Source organism: Cloeon dipterum, chromosome 2, assembly GCF_949628265.1.
Source record: "Cloeon dipterum chromosome 2, ieCloDipt1.1, whole genome shotgun sequence".
NCBI lineage: Eukaryota > Metazoa > Arthropoda > Insecta > Ephemeroptera > Baetidae > Cloeon > Cloeon dipterum.
The window spans coordinates 20,132,599-20,154,831 of record NC_088787.1 but is presented as its reverse complement, the minus strand read 5'-3'; the positions used below and the strand labels follow the sequence as shown (position 1 = coordinate 20,154,831).

General features: G+C 36.4%; 1 long non-coding RNA gene across 1 annotated transcript in view; it reads right to left on the bottom strand.

The window, feature by feature from the left end:
- Window positions 1-1,224: 1,224 nt before the first annotated feature.
- The window catches only part of LOC135938205 (uncharacterized), a 35,587-nt gene continuing 14,578 nt past the window's right edge, over window positions 1,225-22,233 (bottom strand). Inside the window, exon 2 of the long non-coding RNA XR_010574621.1 lies at window positions 1,225-1,490. This is a non-coding gene — a long non-coding RNA (uncharacterized LOC135938205). The remainder of the gene's footprint in view (window positions 1,491-22,233) is intronic.

The window sequence follows — 22,233 nt, the reverse complement described above, 5'->3', positions numbered from 1 at the left end:
ATTTTTTAAATCTAAAATTATGTGGAATGTAAAATGAAATGAAATTAAAAATAAATAATAATTTACCGATAATTCAGGTAGACGAACATAACACGAAGTGCACACGCTCATGTATTAACAACACACAAAACACACTGCAGCGAACACAAAGTTGCGTTCATTTCACTCGCTTCTCAGGACGCGAATGAAGGTCAAGCAAGTTTTGCAGGCTGGTCAGCCGGTCGGCTGGCTGGGTCTCTCCCCTCGGCAAACAGGCTGGACAGCACGTTGGAATAATAAACAAAACGGAGAATTTTTCTGTTCTACCCCTCGACGCGCGGCGGGAACGAGTTTCCGATTCTTTTAACAATGCCGTGCGCGGCCGAAACGCACGATAGTGTCGTGTCTTGCATACCAGTTTTTATTTTTTAGGCGTGCAAAAAATGCAAGGAGAGGTCAGTCGGTTGGAGTGACCTTTGGGGAGCGCGGCCCATTAAAAAACTCGGGTGACCAGTCTGAGACACATTGTATAAACTTGTTGCCAGATCCGGCGCGCAGATTGCGTGCGAAAAAAATGCAACCCTCGGCGCTCGCGGCTCCCACGGTGCACCCTCGGCCCAGTCCGGTTTGTCCACTTCCGTTTTTTCTCTAGCTAGGCCGGCCGGCCAGCCGAGGCAGATTAGTGCTGTATTTGCGCCAAACGCCTATTTCATAGTGACCGTTAGCTCTGCCGACGACGGCAACGTGTTTTATTCCCACCGATTCAAGAGGCCGACGAGTGTGAATCGCACATGCAATCTAAGGCACCACCATAGGCGCGACGAATGGTGAGAAATTTGGCGAATTGGTGTTTTCTAGGAAGCATGCTTGCTACAAAAGTAGCATTGTAAAAAAGTGATAATTGCTGTAATTTTAAATTAAATTTATAGCAGTTTAAAATAAAATTTTATTTATATTTTTAATTTTTGTAAATAAGTAATATTGGTTTTATAAATAAACTCGGTGAAAGAATATATTAAACTATATCAAAGATTCATTTATTAATATTATTATTTTTAATAATTTCAAACGAATTAAAAATACATTAAATTATTCATTTATCAGAAAAAAGTATATATGAATCATAGATAACTCCAATGACCTGTTTGATTATTCACTGTTAATCTCGCCTATAACCAACTTTCTCTGCACTAGAATCTTATAGATTATATGTGCTGTCTGAAATACAATAACAAACAACATAAATTCACAATAATGAAATTCAATTTGCAAAGAAACAATTTACAAAAGCGACAACAGCAATGCATCAGCTAGATTTCGTGCCGATCGCAATAATTGCCGTCGACGATGCAGAAAATGGCATTCCGCAGCCGCAATCAAATTTGCATAAAGCACTCTTTCCAGGTCAACAAAGCGCGGCACGAGACAAACGCGGTGGCGGTGGCAAAAAGTGGGCGAATTCCTCCCGAGGCACGTCTCGCATCATTTCTTATTCCGGCGCCGTAAATCACCTGGAATTAGAATAAGAAAATATAAATGTAACACACGATAGATGCGTGCGTGCAGGCACCTGCTGAAATATTTTATTTGCGTCTGCTGTTGCTCCTGAGGGATGCTGCACGGGGATGAGAAAAACGGGTTTCCGCTGCTGCACGCGTGGGGAATACGTGTGTATAATGTAAAATAAAAATAATAAAAATCGTCGAGTGATTGCGTGCCGCTGCGTACGGCACTTGATTTATACACCCAAACCGGAATCTGCTTACTCGTTCAATCGACGCGTCTCACGCAACTCGATTAAATAATGCGTGCACCGTGTAAAAATAACAAATAGTAAAAAAGGCAAAATAAAACCGGACATTACAACACCTCCAGAGGCGTGAGGAATGTTGAGCGTGATGTGCGTGTTAACAGGTCTGTTGTAAGGATTATTGAAGTTGTTTAAAATGAATAAATTGATTTTGTCTTTTCTGCTTGTTTTTGGAGTGAGTGAGAGGTTAACTAACATCTAATGAAATTAATTAAAATTTTCCAACTGCTAAAATAGCCGTGCTTTTCTTTTCCACTTACAACGATATATGTTCGATTTCCAAGAGTAAACAAACCAACCAACAAAATTAACATATTGTCTGAAAATGTTGCATTTTCTTGCAGAAATTTGGATTCTCTGTGAACTCGGCAACTATATACTGGACAAGGGTTTAGCTATATAGTGTGAATTTTTAAATTGGGACATATGTGATATCCCGGAAAATTGAAAACAAGGCTTAAAACGTGTCATAATACGCAGGAAATCGTAAAATGTTACCTTTTTCCGAGATTTTCTGCTAACATCCTGATTAAATAATTAATTTGTTACTGAAAATTCGTGCTCATTCGATATCCGGAAAAATAGTCTAGCTGTGTTTGCATATCCCTAACAAAAAAATATCAAAAATCTACACAACTTGGTTTGTTACTTAATATAGCACTCTGAAAATATCGGGTAAACATTGGCAAAGTGTGCATTAAGGTAGCGTCCGGGAGTTTGAAGAGGTGTTCGCATGCTCATCTTGTCGTGTTTTATACGGCCGAATGCGCGGAGGGGGCAATAACAAATTCTCATTACACCAAGAAGATGCAGAGAGCCTCGCTGCATAAAATCATAGTAATGGTGAAAATCCCATTTTATGTGTATTACTCTCTCTCACTCTCATGGCTGTTTTGCAGTATCAGCAGCCATGATGGCACAGGCGCGCAGCATCTCGATAAAATTTTACGGCCCTTTTGTGTAAAATTCTTCAAGTTTTAATATTCTTCGTCTTCTTTGCCGAGCGAGCGAGCGCAGCGCCCGCTTTGAAAAGTTAATTTGACGCTGCTAATTTGCATATCACATTTTCTCTCCTTGGAAACTGCCGCCGCCGCTCTCCTTGCTTGCTTCTTTCTCTCCTCTTTTCCATTATTTCGTGCAGCCGAGACGAGGCCCCGCTGCTGCTGCTGCTGCTAATATTAAAATCTTAATTGCCATTGCTCTTCGGGGAAATACTTCTTCGTCGTGTGCCATGGCGTCGCCCTCTGCAAAAATTGCTCCGCCAGTGTGGCACTTGCCGTGCCGGGACCGTGAAAAATGGGGATATGCGTTTATCACTACACCGCCACTGCAGCAAATTGAGGCTTGTGCGCCCGTGTTATTCGTTCGCCATGTTTTTGAGATACGGAGATTCCGCAAATAAAAATGAAAAAATAAATAATTTGCTGGAATTTGTTGATGCTCGATATCATATTAATTCAAAACTAAAAGTTTTGGCCAGAGAGCATTTTTCCTTTAGGATCGCCGAGCATTGGAATAGTTGGCCCCAAGCCTCTCCAAGACCAACAGTATTAATTTTTTACATCAGATTTCAAAGTTCACTTGTGGCATAATTTTAGCGTATTGTGAATTTTATAGAGCGGTCTTGTTCAGTGCGGCTATCTTTTGATTTGCCGACGTTTCAGCGACATGTTCGCTTTGTACGTGTGCCTTTTTCACTTATTTTGCATTATGTGATATCAGTGGATTAAAGATTAAATAAATAACTATGTAGGCGAATAAATTATAAGTTGGAAGCACCTATAAAATATTTATTATTTAAGTTTATTTTTTATTAAACGAAAAATTGAAAAATATATTTCTTTATTGGAAAAATACAATTAAATTCAAATAAATTTTAAAACAATAGGTAACTAATATATATTATTAATTCATAATGCTATTTTTTCAAATAAATATTAAAGTATTAATGCTGTGCTAAAAGTGGAATTGTTTCTAATTTAATTAGAGTTATATTTGTATTAACATAAATAAAAACTAATAGGTCAAGAACAGCATTGGCTCTTTGTAGTTCATAATATATGACTCACGGAGAAGTAAAGGAAGCTTTTTTGTAACAAATGAAATAAGTGAAAACTATATTGTTAAATTGCAAGTGAAAATGAATAAGGCTCCTTTGAAATTTTGGGTTACAGTTTACAGTAGCGGGGGTGGAAAAAACCTCCGGGTATTTAATTCTGAGTTAAAAATGCTGTTCAGCCAAATGAATATGTTAAAATAAAACAATTATGCGACAATTAATCAAGTGTCTGCAAATTTTGAGTGAGCTTTAATTTCAATATTGTTGAAGATCGAGTTTTTAAAAATCTTCATTATGAGCGATTATGAGGCTCCTATATTATATAATTTGTCATAGTTTTATACTAAATGAAAAATTTGATGCCTCTGAAAAAGGTATTTCTACACCTTTAAAATTTGTTCTTCGGAGGAATCATGTTTTCGTTCTCTGGGAAATTATATTAATTATTTTGTTTTGAGGAGTTTGTTTAATTTAAATAATTTCAATTTATTTAAAAACGTGCGCTGACGATTGACATATTATTAAGTTTTATTTTATTTTTAAAAAGAATATGTATTTTCTCTGAAATTATAACTCTTTTGTCATTTAAGAAAAATTTACTGCCTAAATTTATATTAAGTCTTAGTTATATAGATGGTTCGACAAGGCAAACTAATTCACAAACTATCTCCACGCTTTTCAGAAGTGCCCTTTCGCTGCTGCGTCCTGCAAGGGAAGAGGGCGGCCGAAAGATATAAATCTTGGAATAAAGTAAGGAAAAGGAAGCGCTGGCTGGTCGGGAAAGTTGTTGCAAAAAGCGGTGTGCAGCTTATTTCTCATGGCAGAAAGACGACGACGACGACACATTTCCGTTTTGAGCGGTGGCGCCGTTGTGCGCACGCGATATAATATTTCGGTTCTCTGTTCTCTCGCGTGCAGTCTTAAAAGCAGACTTTTTGTGCGCCGTCGACCAATGAGAGAAGATGCCAGCGCTCAGCTAATTTCTTTTGTCATGAATTTTAATGTCAACTCTGCGCGCATTATAATATATCTCGTCGGCGCTGGCGGGCGGAAAATGTCGGTCGTTGCTTTTAAAAAGCGCGCCGGAAAATGTCTCAGCAGGCGCAGTTTTTCACGGCAGTTTTAATCTAACGGCGGAGGCAGCTTAAACTTTGTCGACGATATTAAGGGAGGCCGGCGCTTTATTTTGTTGCTTGTTCTCCAGCAGCAGCCTTTAATGGCCCATTAAAATTTTACAACTTTTAAAAAAGGGCATTAAATATATGGGCTCTTCCATATACACGGGAGCAGGGGCAGCACTAAAATTTTTCACCCTCTCCGCCGGCTTTCAAGTTTTCCGTTCGCCGCTCCGCGCGCTCTTATTTCTCTCCGTGAGAGTGCCTGATGGAAGAAGTTAGATTAAACCGACTCCCCGGGGAGAGAAAGAAAACGCCTTACCAGCCAGGATTAAAACCAAAGTTTCGAAACGACCTGAGAGCGGAACCTCAATTATCCCAACTCGGCATTAATTTTTATCTCATATGGAAAACAAGTTTCTAGATCAGAACCCATTTTCCTCTCACCTCTATGTTTAGGGCGTAAAATTACAAGTAGAAGAAATTGATCCATGAATTGTAATATTATGCGATTTGTTACACAAGCAAATGTGACTCAAGGATTAACAAGAGATTGTCACGCAATATTTGCTTTAAATGAAACTTAATTAACAGTTAACGCTGTACGCCTTCATCGAGTTTTACCTTTGTCTGCTTCGTTTCAAATTCGAGTTTGCCACTAATTATTAATAAATATCTCGATTTTAACTGCAAAACACTCCAAATTTTACGTACTGCTGTACAGGAACGTGTATAACCTCTAAAGGAATGTTTCGTGGATATTTTACAGGAAAATAATTTTCCTTGTTTAGAGTTTCATGCTTGAACACACACTAATCGTTCTGAGAGAAACTTTTGCTGCTCAAAATTGAAAAACCACATAGGTATCTGTTTCGCTGGTTAACTTGATGCATCATTGATTCGGAACAGGAAAATATTTATAAAATTTGAACCCCTCGTAGTTTTTTTTTGCGTAATAAGGGGCGAGTTACCCTGCGGGAAATTATAAAGATTTCACATTTAATTTCAAAGATGGTCAAAATTTGCTTCCATATCGCATAATATGATGGATTTAAGGGATGCCAGTCCAGAATTAGTCGCTACTGGAACTTTCTATAGATTTTATCCAAGATTATTAAGGGTTTCATCTGTTTGATCTTCTATTCATTAAATTCATTTTTCATTATATGCTACTAATTAATCATAGCACAGAAGATATTTAACAAACGGACTAAAATAAAACTGGGATCATTACCGATAGAAATTGACAAAAATATTAATTGGACAAATAATGCAAAATGATCAGGCTGTATTATATGTGTGTGTATGAATGCACTTGTTGTCAATGTTTCTATTATTAGTATATTACTAATTTTTTAGTAGAAATTTTATTTTACAGTTTTCAAGGGTGACTAATTAAAATACGTCAAAATGCTGTCACAGTTAGATTCAACTGTTCTTTTTTTTTTATTTTATTGTAGGATTCAATGAGCCTTTTGAATTACTGGTTCAGTGCCATAATTTCTCATTCCTATTATTGATCTTGGATTCGTGAAATTTTATGCTTGAAGGAAACTACCAGGAAAACTCGCGACTTTTACAAGTTATTAACAAATTCTATCTTATACCACTATAAGTCTCAATTTATGTGAACTTTCTAAATCATGAGACAAAAACCCACTTAGCTGCGTCGCGTTGGTGCGAGAATCATCGCCTTTGTTCTTCGGCCGTTTGACCAGGGCTGCTCATTCATTCAAAGTGTGCATTAAGTGAGTGCGGTGGCCGGCAGTAAATCAGGGAGGCGAGACTGCAAATGCGGAGTGCATGCCTTGAATTCACGAACGAAGGAGCTAGAATGTGCCCACAGGCCCGCTCGCGCTGCATGCGAACGAGCTGAGAGAAGAGTTTGCGAGAGAGAAAGAGAGAGAGAGAGAGAGAGAGAGAGAGAGAGAGAGAGCGGCATATGCATGCAGCGCTATTTTCTCTTTTTGGTATTCCACAGGTGCCGCGTCGCCGGAGATAAATCCGCGTGCTGGAGTAAAAATTGATAGTTGTGCATGACGATGCAGCTCGTCTGATAAAACTGCACCGCAAATATAATTTAAGCGCACAATAAAAGTGAGATAGCAGCGGGGGCAGTAAAATTAAAATTATTGGAAGCGATTAAAAATTATCTGCGTGCAGGCGTTAAACTTTATCATTTTGACGTGAGCACGGTTGTAAAGTTGGAATCGAAAATATCGGCGCGGCGAAATTTGCTTAATTGGATTTCTCTCTCTCGCTCACTTGGCGTGTGCTGATGAGAAAAGTTAGTTTCCTGCAGCAGCCATTTGCAGAGCCTTTTTAATTCACTTTATTGCGAGAGAGGCTGCGTTTTAATTTGATTGCTTTTTAAGACTGCGCTGCGCTCGCGCCGAGTAAGAAATTTTATTGTCACTGCTCCCCTCGCATTTAAAGACTTTGGTTTTATTGGAGCGCGGCGGCTGCACAAAAAGTTTTCCCTCCGACGCAATAACTCTCTCTCTCTCTCTCTCTCTCTCTTCGAAGAATAAAAAGCAGTCTCTTTCTCTTCTCTCTGCTGCGCGAGCAGGGGGAATTAATTGACATCATTCTTACGCTTGAGGAAAAGAGGGTGGAGGCAGCCAAGGAGGCACCTCATTGGACGGAAAAATTACCCCTGAGAAAAGAAAATAAGAAGCGAGGGCGAGATAGAAGAGCTTTTGCTGCCCCCTCATTACTTATGTAAGAGGAGCGAGTGCTTGTCTTGTTAAAAACGAAAAGGGGGAGAAGAAAAATAAATTGGCACTGAATCATCCCTGCTGTTTTCGGATCAGACACGCAATTGTTTTAATTGAGAAATATTAAACCTAGCGGGCAAATAAGATGGAAGTTGCCTTAGGGAGAGAGCTCGTATTTGCATCGCAAATTTTGTTGGTGATTGTTATTTAAACTAAGAATATCCTAAGCCACCGGGGTAAGTATACAGGGAATTTATATTATGCACTCTTTGCGTTGACACGATCAAAAATGTTTTTAAACAAATTATAATTGTATTTAACATATTTATATTTAATTAATTAAAAAAATTGAACATTAATTCTTAAATGAAGGAGATATCTGAAACAAATCCTGTTTTTTTAAGTTTCATGGAGTATGATGCATCTTTGTCAGTTATGGGGAAAGGGCCAATTATTCGGCGTTGACAACAAATAGATCGACAAATTAATTACTCTAAAGACAGAAAATGCTTTTAAATCGTAAAACCATTTTTATATAAATAAACCTAAGATAACACAATTATCCGTCTTATTTTTTCCACGGTCAATTTTATTTTTTTAAAAAAAACAGCAACAAAGAACACCCGGCTCTTTCTTAATGTTACCGTTATTGTTTTTAGGGTTTTTAATGTTTTTGGAAAAATAGACTTGACAAGTTACTAAAGAGTACAAGGTCAGAGCTCTTGAAACGAATAAATTTCTTCTAACTTGTCCATAATATCAAATTATTATTCCATTTCTGGGCATGGAAATGACTCGATAAAGTCATTAAACAAAAATCTTGATAGTTTAAAAGGCAATAATAAACTATTTATTATACACTTGAAATAAAAATCATCTGAGCTGCAACGTTCAGGAAAGCAAAAAATCATCTGAGAATGACATTTCTCGGCATTGACCAATTTAAAAATAAATAAAAACCATGTGAAAACCAAAACATTATTTATTTTGTGCTCATAAATTTATTTAATGGGGTAAAAGGAAACATTTAATTAAGTCCTCCGTCACATCTCTAAATTTACACCAAAATTTAATCACTTTTCAAGTTTTCGGTTCAATCACACACAAGTTATTTGTGCTGCTGACCAAAACTAATTATTATTCCGGCACACACAATCAACTAACAACAAACACACGCAATTATTTCCGAACGCGTACGATTGAAAGATTGCAAAATCGAAGCGCGGCTGTCATGCAACAACAATGGTCAAAAATCACAATGGCCACTTTAAACGCCAGAGTGAGAGGAGCGAAAACAAATAAACAGCAGCAAAACTCAACTTATTTAATTATGGATACAAAAATAACAAACGAACGCTGGGGCCGTCGATGGCTGGGTGTGTATGCAAAACACCTCTGATACACATAATACATATGCACATAGGCCTATATCGAACAGTTTATTGCACAAAGGTACATAGGCGGTCGAGGTGGGCCAGCCCCCCGTGCTCTGTGTTGTGGTGTTTGCATACACATTCTCGTGTCCAGCATGTGCAGCGGGCGTCTCCGCGGGCTGTGCTATCGATTGCAGGTGGACGGGGCCGCGCCGCGCGGTGCAGTAGGCCGTGCGGTTCGGTGCCAATTGGCACCGCCCGGCTGCACGTGCACTGGGCGTGGTCAATCGCCCTTCAATTATTGCTGCAAACATGCCACCATTTAAATTTAATGTGTTAATAATTAATTCAGACCTGGTGCTCATTTAAACGCCGCAACCATTTTTTCCCCCGAAGCTCACCACCGGTGGTAGGCCTGCCTTAATGGGCGCAGTTTAAATTCGAACATGCTCTCGCTCCTCTTGTTATGCAGATTTTCACTTGCTTTCCATCATGCAGATGAATTAGGCACGGAATGATTTTTTTTTTGATAGTTTGACAACTTGTTGCTGTGGTTACTATGCGTTCTGTGTTTCTATTCTAATCAACTCCTGCCACAATCCTGATTCAAAGATTTTCCATCCTATTTATGAGATAATTTGCATTGCAGGGAGGTTGAGTGGTGCAGGATACAGGTCTTTGACTACATTTCAACACTTGTACTCTCTATTCCGCGGCAGCGAAATTTAGGCTATTTTTTCTGATCTGATATTCGTTTTGGGATAACATAAAATAAGCACCAATCATTCAATTTTAAGCTATTTAAACCATTTATGTATCATGTTAACCAGTCTAAAAACAAGATCGCTGAATTGGTTTTAGAGTGATAAACAATAACATTCTGTCACGCAGTGACGTGCGAGCAACAAAAATTGTTAATATTAACTTTTTGGGGGTGGCACCCCCTTATATTAACCTTCGACTAATCTAGGAGAAATTGAAACTATTCTAGAAGTGTGTGGGTTTTTTAAAATCCGAAATTAAGAAGCTGAGATTTGGGCATAAAAATATTTAAAAAATTCCTGAAAAGGCACTGTATTAGTTGTTTTTATTTTTTAATTAAAAATAAGGCAAACACACCTTTCCAGATTTTAACGTTTCCAACCTATTTTTTAAAAGATCACACCTAACAAATTCAATTCAATTTCAAATTTTAGTTTTATAGTTTGAAAATTTGATTTTAGTGATGCTGACTTGTGACCTAAAATTTTGAGATTAACAGAAAAGTTGTACCACTTGACAAGACGAGCTCAACAGTGACTGAATTTGTTTCTACGATCATAATGTTAACCGATCAGAAATCCAAGCTCCCGCAAAAATGAGGGTTTTCTCGCTGGCGTTTTTGGTCAAATGGGGCCTATAGTTTCAGAAAAAAACATCGTCAAGGTTTTCAGACCCCTGCTTAAACTTTGTGTTTCCTGAGCATATTAGAGGCTTCTGTAACATTTTGATAATTCGTTATAGGTGTCTCAAGTTCACAGCACTAGTTTGTGCTTATCAAAATTTGTTCATTAATTTTCATACATCAAGAAGAATGTAAATTTGTATTTTCAATTAATTGGCTAAAATACAGAATACATAATTATATTAAATTATCATGAATGAAATATTTATTAGACACCAAAAGGTGTACAACAGACATAATATACAGAAGTATTAATTAAATCACATATCAATGCTCGTTTTTGCTTTGGCGGCTTGGCACAACGTCAGATTGTTCTTAACACATTCAAGAAAATGGTAAAAGTTGATTGGTTTAATATCACAGAATTTGCACTCGCAGTCCTCACTCGCGCAGGAGTGATAGGTCGATTTCTTACATATCAAATAGTGAAAACCGTGACAAGCGTGTCTCGTGAACATATGTCTGTTAATAAACATGGCTCCCTTCCAATTTTGGTTGACCATGGCGGGGCTGACGAAAAACCCCGGGTCGATTTCGTAGGCCTTAAAATCATGGTTAGCCATGAACTTTTTAAATGAATCAGTCTCCGGCAGTGAAAATCTCGTTTGTAATTCTTTTACAAGGAAATCAGTGTCTGCTAATTTGTATGTCAGCCTAGATTTCATTAATTTGGATACGGAAAGAGCTCTTTTTAAGAATCTTGATTTGGAGGATTCTAATTTATTAAAGTCTTTGAGATTTAAAAATGGCCAAATCACCTGTATTCCGTAGCTCGCGATCGGAGCTATTGCTAGATTACAAAGTTTAAGGGCTCTGTTGACTGATGATCTGTGGAGAGAGTTTAATTTGGAGGTGACTAGAATTGATGCTCTCACTTTTTTCTCAATGTGTTTAGAAAACGAGATTCCGGAGGACTGAAACGTTACGCCTAAGTAGGTAAATTCGGTGACGAAATCGACGGCCTCATTTATCACTATTAAATTGTCAGTTTGCCTCAGCCTCCCTCTTCCCTTGTTTCTAAACTTGAGCACACTGCATTTTGAAAAATTTAGTCTGAGCTCTTTGTCCGCTAAATAGTCAATTAAATTGGCCATGAAGTTGAACACCTTTTGGCGTCTAATAAATATTTCATTCATATTAAATTATCATTATTTAGCCTTGAAAAGGATTCATACACAGGACAACAATGGAAAATTATTATTGCACTGATGCGGATGCAATGAGCAGTTGATTGACAAGCAATATATGTTCTACAATTTGCAATAGTCAAAAAAGAACCACATTTTCTTGGCAGATTTCAATCTTCTAGAAGAGGTCTGTCCAACAGCGTATGAAATCTTTCAGGGAAACTCTTTGTTGTGAAACAAAATATGATTTCAAGTGAGGAAACAAGTCCTCATCATTTAAAAAGCCACTTTTCTAAAAAAAAAAAAAAACACAGTGCTCTGATACTAAGGTCAAATTTGGCTTCACTGAATCCTCCTATATGAAATACGAGCTCATGCATATTGGCAACATAAATTTTCTAGGATTTTGCAGTATTAATGGTTTTTTTAAAATAATTTAAGTTTACGTTTTTAACGTACTGAGTTTTAATTGTTAATTTTTATTAAATTAAAAACTATTGTTAAAAATTGCTATTTTATTAATTTTTGTTATTTAACTATAATTTTTTTTTTAAAATATATCAATTTTAATGCAAAACAAATTTTTGGAACTAAAGAAAAAATAAGCAATATAATATTAATATATATTATATTAATTATTTTTATATATTTCACCAACTTATTAAACATCTTGAAACATCTTATAGTGACTGACTTCCTTATATTTGAGGTATTTTGCTTGAATACATATGCATGAGAAATTAAAAATATGTAGATATACATTTTGGATCATAACCCATTGGATATGGGTATCACTAGAACGAGGGCTGGATTTTACTATTAAAACTGGAATATATCAAAATTTAATTTAGATTACGATGCCAATATACAATATTGTTTACCTTATACCATTATGAAACTTTGCAGTGAATGAAATTTATTTGCTTAGTAAATGATAACATTTCAGTGAAATGCTTGTTGTTTCAATAAAATAACTTAGTTAGAAAAGATGGGGACGATTGGTCCCAAGATCCTCTGTGGCCACTCATGTTATCCCGCTCGCCAGTGTTGCAGGGACAAGGGGCCCGGTGAGCTCATAGCCCACGGGAAGTGCTGAGCAGAGAAAAAAGGCTTGAATCTAGCCAAGGACAAGCATAATCCTCATTTTACTGAATGTACAGCTCAAATTGCTATAGTCGGAACGCATTTACAAACTTTTCTTCTCAAGGAACAATAAGGTAAATCTTCAACATTTTCCAATATGACTTGAACATTAAATGTCACAAAAAATCATCAATCAACAGGGTGAATTTGTTAAAACTGATTGTGAAATACAGCTATAGCGAGTGAATTCTTATTCAAGAAGTGCGGGCTTTTCAAAGTTAATCACGCAAGCTAATTTTTCATGTTCTCTGCGCTTTCTTCGTCACACGCTTGGGTGCGCTTTCAAAAGCGTCTCGAGGCCCATTTTGTTGCCGAAAATACGAAAAGGCAGGCAGACACACGCCAGGCCAACATCTATCATCGTCAGGGCATACACACACGTACGGATGACACGAGCAAAAACATTCGCAATATTAATGGTGATTTCACATGCACACGCCTGGAATAAAATCCGCCGCCTGCCACTCTCTCTCTCTCTCGTCTCTCGAATCTTCCGTAATATTAATATACTCGCTCGCACACACAACACACGGTGGCATTGATGATGGATATTTTCGTTTTATATTTCGCCGAGAATCCGGCGCGGAATGAGAGCTGAATGCACAGCAGCAGCAGCGAACTGGATGCCTGCCGCTCACGCCATCCCATTAATCAAGCTTCTATTAATATTATTTTGCTGCTCTCGTCGTCTTTCTTCTTCCTCGCAGATTCTGCCGAGGAGAAGAATGGTTTGTTTCTCCTCTTGTTGTTGTTGTTGTTGTTGCCTGCTCGCTCGTGAACAACGGTGATTGCAATATTTTACGCGAACGCCCGCCGATTGACGGGGTATGCAACCAGCGACGCTGCCGACTCCACCTGGTTGCATAACTCACTTAGTTCTGTCGCTCCTCTATTGCATTATGATATTTATATGAAATTTCTCGAGTTAACTGTTTTGAAAAGTCGAAGTTCAATGACGGTATGAATACGATAAAACTTTAAATGAATGAAGATTTTGAGGTTTGCAAATTTCCTTTTTCAATCAAGGATACTCAAAGCAGTACGCGTACTCTTTATTATTGTTGGTGGTAAATTTGTTGAATTCTTGCAAAATGATGTAAGGAAGATCTAAACTGATTTTTTTATTATGACGGAGTAAACGAGCTATGGTTGTCCATAAAAGGAATTAAATCTTTGTGATATTTACCATTAAAATTGAACTGAAATCGAATTGTCCAATCATTATTATGATTAATCACTTTTATGACGAGATGAATGATGAGCCGTCGATTGGGTTATCTCTTAAAATACAGTCAATTCAGCAAAAATAGAATAAATTTTATTTTGAAAGGTTTTACGAAAAATTTGATTACAGTATAGTTGAGACCAATACTACCAACCACAAAGCTATGTTAAACGGACGCAATAAATTCACCACCAACTGAAACGCAGAAACCTAACCGTTCTTGTCAGCAATTTTGAACAAAAGGTGAGGTTGCATGGATTTAATTTGTCAAAACAATTTGGCGAAAAATTGTCTTGCAAAAAACACAGGACGTTAATGACCACCAACACACGAGGAAAGCCAGGATTGTACGTGTCTGCTCAGAACGTCTCGATTTCTTTCCTTCATATAATATTTTTACATTCGTTTAAAGATGATTGATAAAGGGCAACAATTTAAAATCATTAGATTATTGATGGCTAAAATGAGGAGCACATTGATCAAATTATTTGTTTTGACAATTTGTTCTATATTGTGCGATAGTCAAATCAAGAACTTGTTAAATTGAAAATTAAAAATCTCTCCAAAATTTACAGCGCTCAAATGTTATTTAGTGGCAGATTTCGATTCACATTGTTGAGGTCTATCCTCTGGTGCATGGCACTAATTTGGGGAAACTCTTTGTTGTGAATTAAAACAAGATTTCAAGTAATATTCATTAGTAGATTTCAATATTCTGCAGAAAAACATTTGTGGAATAGTTATGATTTTTTTATTATTCTTCATTTCTGTGTCTTTTGCAATCAGATGGAATGCGTTTAAGACGAGATTAATTTTTTTAATGTCATGCTTATAGTAAAAATAAATTAAATTTAATGATTATCCCTTACTTAGTTGGCAATAGTTGAATGTAGTTTTGAGAATCAGGAGAAGCAAAACAACACCCACACACCCTTTCTGCAGCCTCATTTGCCAGCCCGTAATTTTTCGTTCGCCGAGCTTAATTATTAAGCAACTCCCAGGATAATTAAAATATAACACAAAAGTTGCTGGTTGGCACATGCACACACAGCACTAGGAGGAAAAGCTGCGTCAGTTCTCGGCTGCCGAGAGCGGCGTGCAAAAATAAAACACACGTTCCCGTTCGTTCGCGTGGCGTTTCTCTTTATGTGTGCATGTTCGCGTATACCTTTTTGCCCGGCTTTAATTAATAAGAAACAGCTCGGAATAACGAACGACGACGTAGCTTCCAGCGCAGCCAGCGCGCAGCCTGCCTACTTATTAAATAAAGTTCGCGTAAAGGCGGTAATATTTCTCAACAATATTAATTACTCACGTACACACGCCGGCGAGAGTATAAATAATATTAATGCTGCTCAAGGCACATCCCGCCTGGGATCGCAAAGGCGAATAATAAGACGAATTCACCGTTCGGCACGACTCCTTAGAAAAAATGGCATGCACGGAAAATTCAGCTGGAAAGCACAGGTTCCTGTTCATTTCTCAGACTTGCAATACACAAATCATTATATCTTTATGTTGATGAGCGACATAGTCAATTAAGACCGATTTATCTAATAGATACAAGGCTGGGCACGTGTATTAAGCGGTATTTTGCGGACCCGGTTTTTTGCTTTTTTGCGGTTTTTTGCAGCTAGTTTCTCCCGCATTTTTGGTGCCCCTGAAAAATTACAATTAAAATGTCAAAAAAAAAAAAAACTCAAAAACACATGAGTCAACAAAAATTAATAATGAAAGTCAAAAGAATTAATAAAGTAAAAAGTATTAATAAAGTAATAAAGGTTAATAATCATAACCAAAAACCCGTTTCCTCTCCATATAGGGCACTAATTCAATACTTATACCATGAGGTGCAAATACCGCACAAAACTGGTAAATACCGCAAAAAACCACTGCACTGCAAGTTTGGGAATCTCCCCGGGAGATACCCAGCCTTGAATAGATATGATATGACTAATGAGGAATGCAGAGGCACTGATTGCTTTTTATGTTCCTAACAGGGCTGTATGAAATGACGGTGGGGAAGGTAACATTAAGTATATTTAAAAACTTACTATAGTTAAAAAATAACATTAAAATTTCAATTTTAATATAAAATAACAAAATATACTATTAAAATATATATTAATTAATTTTTTATGTATTGTGTAAACAAATTTAATTAATTTAACAATAATTGTTGCAAACATTTCTTTATTTTTAAAGTAGATGTGTTGTTAAAATAAATTAATACGTATAATTATACAAAATTAATTTTGCATGTTGAAACAATAAAAAATATTGTAATCCGTAAATTATTAAGTATGGTTGAGAATTTTCGGGCTTCATTTAGTTAGTTTCTAGAACGAATTTCTTTCAACCAGCCCGTTGGATCGCATTGTTAAGGCATTCTCAGGAGTGTCGAAGCAGTGGGAGATATTTGAGCAGTTCAGGGATCTAAAACTGGCTGCCCAATGTTATAGATGGCAAAAGGTGGTTAGTTGAGTGACTCGAAATGCTCAAAAAGCTCAAAAAGCTCAATGGGTTGGACACCGACTCGTCGCCTACTGGTTTACGCACCTTTCCAGCGGCTTTTCTGGCGTTTCAATAAAAGACCTCGGTGTGGGGAGGCGAAATTATGGCCACGTTGGGCCCAAGCTCCTTTGCAACCATACTAAGGCTCCATAATTATACATATTATCTGCTTGGCGGTGATTTTGGGACCCAATGAGCTCATAACCCACGAGGTGTGCTGAGCAGAGGTTAAAAAATTATAATTTGGAGTCAAACTAGACGGGTTAAGAATATATCTTATTGTTAACATCTCAAATTTATCATTTTTGCCAAGATTTTCACACTGTACCAGCTAGTTTCATTGTATTTTATCGAGGTTTCTTCTATTAGAATAGAATATTTATAAAACGCCAACGGCGTACAACTATTTCCAGCATTTATATGAGGCAGCTTTGGTTAAAGTCAAAGGTTTTAAAGGACAATCAAGAATGTGGTACATACTATACATACTATTACAATAACTACATTTACATTTGTCGGTAACATCCAGGTGAAAACAAGAATTTGTGCAAATAAGAAAATGATACCCATGAAATGAATATCTGGTTAACATGGAACGATCCTTACAATTCGTTTTCTTCCAATCGGTATTTAACATTGCGGGAGTATAATAGAATTTTGGATCAATATTTTGCTTTTTAATATTCATATTACTTACAAACTTGACAAAAGCTTCGGAACAATTGAGAGCGAATTTTGATTTTAGCTCATTTACGAATAGGTCGGTCTGTACAAGTTCACAAACCAATCTCGAACGCATTCGTGTATCAACGCCCAGTGCCTTTTTAAAGAATCTAGATTTAGCACATCCTAATTTATTGAAATCATTTAAATTTAAATGTGACCAAATAGCTTCAATACCGTAGGATGCAACAGGCGAGATTGCTAAATTAAATAACTTTGTAGCCGTATCAATAGAGGACTTACATAGATTTTTTATTTTTAATTTTGCGAAAATAGAGGCCTTAACCCTTCGATCAATGTGTTGAATAAAACAAGTGCCAGATGCTTGAAAAGTTACGCCTAGATAGTTGACTGAAGGGGAAAATTTTAGGTTATTTTCAGATTCCCAAGATTTTTCGGTTTTGACTATATCTACCAAGACCTTTGTTTCTAAATTTTATAATCTGACATTTATTCCAATTTAAATAAAGAGGTTTCTTCTGTTAAATGCTTAAATATCAAATATTAATTATTTTAAAATTAGAAATTTATCACATTTAGGAAATTCTTCACCCCTAAACTTTCCCCAAACTCTCTGGAAATTATCAATCAACTGGGGGAGCTCTAGAAAAAGATATGTAAACAAAATATTGAAATCATAAAAACTAAAATTTCATTGATGAAACCTCTCGCTCAAGTAAAATATTTTTAATTTTTAGCAATTAGAAAAATACTGCCAACCAGCCAAGGGGTAGATTTTCAGGATGGGATGAGTGGGAATTCCCTCGGGCTTATATACGCCCCTGGTGGTCAACGGCATCCTATTTGGCATTTAAAAAATAATCATGTTTACACAGATATCTTCTATGTCTGTAAGTGTCTTTGGGTATGGAAAGGGCTATAATGATAGTTTTAAATGTCTCAAATTTGCATGATTCGTTTTAAATTTGTGTCCTAACCTAAATCAGACTAAAAGAAGGTGTTAATCTCCTATGGCTCAACTCTACCTATTTAGCATGTTTGAGAAAGATGATTTTATTTTCGTTTTAATGAAAACTTAGAGACAGTCAATATATATCAATTTAAATATAGACGATCTTAGATAGCGATTAAATGTAACGTTTTCGTTTCGTTTTTGCGGCATCACGTTCGAGATAAACGACCGGAGGATTATTTTCGACTCGGAAAGCTTGCAATTTAAATCAGAAAAAAGGAGTTAATTCAGCGATTTGCAGAGAGGCACGGCACCTGCCATTGCAAGGATATAGGGAAAAGGAAAGTGTAAGATTTATAACATGTAAAATGTAGGCATTGCGAACGCTGTGGAGCAAGCAAAAGTCTTACGAAATAAGATGATCTGGAGCAGGAGGAAAAGCGCGCAGTCAGGCGCAATACTTTTGCCTCGGCGCGGAACCAATTAAAAGTTGGGGCCGGGCGGGCGGAGCTGCCGCGCACGTGTATTTTTGTTATTAATGAGTCGCGTAAGAAAACACATTACACACACGGTAAGAAGAAAGTAGCTAAGAGGGAGCAGCCAGCGACAGGCCAAAAAACGCGCGTGCCTGACTAAGAGAAATGAGTTTAGCTTTGGGGCCCTTTTCGCTTTCGCCTCTCCTTACACGCGTATATCAGAAAGCATATTTCACTGTCCTTCCTCTCTTGCTGCCGCCGCCGACTTTGTTCGTTGCCTCCTACCTTAACATACACTGCTCCGACTTATTCTTATCGCGAGCCAGAGCATATAATACGCGGGAGCTGCATTGTGAGCGAGCGAGAAATTTAAAACGACTACTCCTTAGATGCCAGATAAAAACAAACTTTGGTTTATTCCGTCGCTGCCGCCGCCGCCGCAGCCACCGTACTTGACAATTTTTACACGTTCCGCTCTGTTTGCATGTTCATATCTGCAGCCAGAATCGCGTTCCCCAAGCAAGAAAGGAGCAAAATTTAACGGCATACTCCCAGCATTTGATGTTTCTTGGGACTCGTGGAGATTGAGCCAAACTATAAATCGCGCATTTGGGCTGTGAATTTTGGCCATTGAATTTATTTCTAAGCCCACTATAGTCAATAGAATATGAATTGAACAGGAATCATGTGATTTTAAAATAAATAAAAAAACTAAATTGGCTCCAGAATCCGTGGAAAACCACAAAATTGCTTCAATTTAAGTATATTGCTTTTAATTACTAAAGTTAAGAACAGAGGAAAATATTTATGATGCATTTCTAACGCTTAAAATCTTTTATTGAACTCATTTTGTATTGTACTTCATTAACATTACTCTTTTGAAACCTTTTCTATTCTTAGTGCGCAAATAATATGTCAAATTTTATATGAATAAAAATTTTTGTTAGGTTTAAATTTATAGAATTGAAATAATATACTTTTAAGTGAGAAGGTAAACTTAATTTATTATATAAATAAAAAATACATTCTCTTAATTTTGTATCAACCATGAGTTTTTTTTCAAGTTTTATTGTGATTAAAAATATTTGATTATTATTATATCGCATATAAAAATTTATTCAAAATGTGATCCTGTTATACACAAGATATTTCAAAAGCAGGAGATATTATATCACGGATAAAATTACATTCTGACTATTAAAAACAAAAATATCGGAGGAAAAGCCGTCTAAAACTACTAAGAAACGGGCTGAAACAAAATTAAAAGGCGTTCTGTGTGAAATCCACAGATCTAAAGCGGTTACATTTAATTTGTGACATGAACCGAAACATACATTTCATAAAAAAAACTATTGTTCTGCAAATAAACTGAATTATCAAAACAAGAGGGGACATAGTTAATTTAAATAATTGTAGCAAATAATTTGTGATCGAGTTTAAATTAAATTTAGTTTTCCACGCTATTGGAATCCATTATCCGTACGCTACAATCAAACCAGCAAGTTTTTAATTTGTTGGTCACATTTGTTTAATTCAATATGTACAATTTGGTTTAATGCTCCAAAAGAGTTGTCATTACATATATCATGCATTTATAAATACTCTGTATAACCTCTGTGTACAAAAAGCGTACCGGTTTAATTTTATATTTGATCATAAATAATGTGCAATATTTAGGATTTTTAAAGGTTTGGAACATTCAATCCAAATATATAAAAAATCATTTAAAAATTAATTTCTATAAACCTAAAAAAATATTTTAAAACGAAAATATTTTATAATAAGCATCTATCATTTAAAAAATCTAGCAAACAAAAACATACTTAAGGAAGTAAAATAATTAGACCTTTTGTTAATAGTTTCTTCTTGAACCAGGCATAGAAAACTGAGGAAGTATTAACAAAGATGCGATTTGTTCCAGCGCGAGAGTATGCGAGAGTGCGAAAGTGCAACTCATCCCTGATGGCGTGACTCCACCTGACGCGGCGGCCGACACAACACCTGTTCCACGCGAGGAATAAAGCGCTGCGCGCGCGGATAATAACAATGTTTTGGCAAAAAATGTTTTAATTTCAAGACACACAAGGTGATGATATGCTTCATGCTCTTCCTCGGGGGCAAGTCATTTTATATGCAAGCGATGGCAAAAAATATGAACCGACCAAAACATCCTTTTCACGATTTTCGCTGCTTTAATTAACCAACCGTCAGCTCTTCTCTATCATCTGTCGTGAGTTTGCCTCGCTTTTTGCTCGCTTCTGTGCAAATTGGAAGTGATACAAGCAGGCTGTTGCATCTTTTCTTGGAAGGCCGAAAAAATAAAGTTTCAGTGTGCTAACACTTCATTTCTCTGAACTGATCCTTTAAGACAAGCAGTTTTATTTAAATATGATCCTGAACTACACGAGAGAAAGTTATTTAGCATCTTGTTCAGTTTAATCCATCAAACTCTTGGAAGGAATTATATTCTATGATAATGTAACAATGAGCACATTACGTGCTTTGCTAATTAGCTGTTATTTCAATTTACAATTCATAAATACTAGAAGAAATAAATTTATGAAATTTATTTTCATTCTAATATTTGCATTTACGAATATTCCCGTATTTTTAATTTTATTTTAAGCCCCAGTGATGTACTGCTCATCTTCATAGAACGGATAAATACATTTTTCATATTATAAATTAAAACATGTTTTACACATTTATGATATTTTTGTATTTAATCGTTTTATCTTTTCTCAAATAAATCAAAGACTTGGAAATTTCCCGAAGCAGCCTTTAGGTGAATAATATCTTCAGTGAAAATCTGCTTCTAATCCTATCACGCAATTGAATTCCTTTAAGACGTCGCGCACACGTGCTTGTTCTCTGAACTAATTGCCGTGTCTCGGACGTTTTTCACAGTAAATAATGGCATGTGTATACATTCACATTTCGTACGCAACGTCCCTGGATTTAAGAAGAAGAAGGAAAGGGGCCTTATAACAAATGTGTTGCTTTGTCACTGATAATCCAATCGGATTAGTCCACCAGCCCTCCAAGCAAAATCGCAGACATGCCAGCTAATCCCAATGCGTGCTGTGAGAGAAAGCAGAAGCGTCTTGATTACTCACATGACGACCCGATCACTGTGTTTCCACTCAATACACTAGAAAATTGGCTTGAGAGAGACAACTTCATGGCTAATGAATGACACAATCAAATTTTCCCCTTATATACATTGAATTTAATGTAATGAATAAAAAGTAATAATTTCTTTTGTTTCAGGGTATTTCCTATTTGTGATTGTGGAGGACATTATGACATCTTTGCAAATTTTAATTTTTCAAAATAATCTTAAACTGATGCAAATAATATCATCGTGCTTTGATATTTTTAGCTTTTTTGGTTTATATAATAGATTTCATAAAAAAATGGAGTAGAATATAAGTTAAAGCTTTACAAATAATTTTTCATTTACTATAGAAATACTCTTTAAAAACTTGGAAGAGCTATAAGTTTTCTAATTGTAGCTTAAATTTGTGAAAAATTCAGTTCCAAAATTTGGATGCTAAGCAAGCAGTGTAGACTGTCTCCCGCCTTTTGAAAAACAGAATATATTTCACTAGTATG